Here is a 1,514-nt window from a genome sequence, read left to right as displayed (position 1 = left end):
TGCGTGCGTGCGTGCGTGCGTGCGTGCGTGCGTGCGTGCGTGTGTTTGCACTGCGGTCAGTGTGATAGAGGAGTACATCGCAATCACGTACATCACCTCACTTCATCCAAAATTCATCATGGCTCTCATAATCATGTATGTGATTGCCACTGCTGCGTGTCTGCGGAGTGGGTGAGCGCTGGCTGGGGCTAACTCATGAGCAGGGAAGGCAGGGGGGGGGGGCTGGTCTTGCACGCACGCACGCACGCACGCACACACTAATGTACTCACGCATGTACTCTCACGCAGACGTGCACACACGCTTGAGTACAACCGTGCGTGCACGCATGCAATGCGCTCTTGATTGCCTAGTGACGCTATGCCGGCTCGGTCATTTATGTGGAAAAGGGCTTTGGGATTCCGCATCCAATGGCCACATTAGAGCGTTATAGAAGCTGAGGCAAAGTGCAACGTTTCAGCAGAGCAGTGTTTGCCCCCGCACGAGATGGTGGTGAAGCTAGGCAGCAGCATGCAGCTAGGCTAGCCTCTACACTGTAATTTATCATAACAAGGTTTCTATACAGAACTATTATTCCTTGTTTAGCCAGCGCGCGATTACGAAAGCTTGCACTGCCCACCAAATTTGGATTGACGTGGTAATACTGTTGCGTGCTCCCGTGTAGCAACTTGATGTTCAAGATGTCTCTTCGTTCTTCTGCAGTTTGCCGGATGATCGGGGATTTGAACGCTACTACGAGCGGGACATTTACAACCGGCATCTGGTAGGCTACCACGAAAGTGATGACATGCAAAGCCAGGGCCGCCGGCACAGATACAACCGCGCATCTTTCCAGGCCAAAGACAGGTTCGTTATTTGTGGTCTCTAGGGGTGGGGGTGTTTTCCCTCGCGTGGCGACTGTGGTGGTGAGAACATTGTTCATTAATGATTTTCGAACGTGAGAGAATTATGAGTTCGTGCTGCTTGTTGGCCAACGTACGTCCATTCGCCAGTGTTATATCTTGTCTCATCAGTGTTCACCTGTATGTGCTCACTAGTATCCTATCTGACCTCATGTTACTATTGTATGTGTGTGCTCACTAGTATCAGGAGTAGATAATAGGGAATTCCCTAATATTAATAATAATTCCCTATTATCTACTGCTAGTATTCTATCTCACCCCATGTATGTGTGTGCTCACTAGTATTCTATCACACCTCATGTATGTGTGTGCTCACTTGTATTCTATCTCACCTCATGTATGTGTGTGCTCACTAGTATTCTATCTCACCCCATGTATGCGTGTGCTCACTAGTATTCTATCTCACCTCATGTATGTGTGTGCTCACTAGTATTCTATCTCACCTCATGTATGTGTGTGCTCACTAGTATTCTATCTCACCCCATGTATGTGTGTGCTCACTAGTATCCTATCTCACCTCATGTATGCGTGTGCTCACTAGTATCCTATCTCACCTCATGTATGCGTGTGCTCACTATCTTCCTATCTCATCTTATCTCATGTATGCGTGTGCT

Source organism: Priapulus caudatus, unplaced genomic scaffold (assembly GCF_000485595.1).
Source record: "Priapulus caudatus unplaced genomic scaffold, Priapulus_caudatus-5.0.1 Scaffold92, whole genome shotgun sequence".
Taxonomy (NCBI): domain Eukaryota; kingdom Metazoa; phylum Priapulida; class Priapulimorpha; order Priapulimorphida; family Priapulidae; genus Priapulus; species Priapulus caudatus.
The sequence above is the reverse complement of the archived record's forward strand: the minus strand, read 5'-3'. Positions refer to the sequence as shown.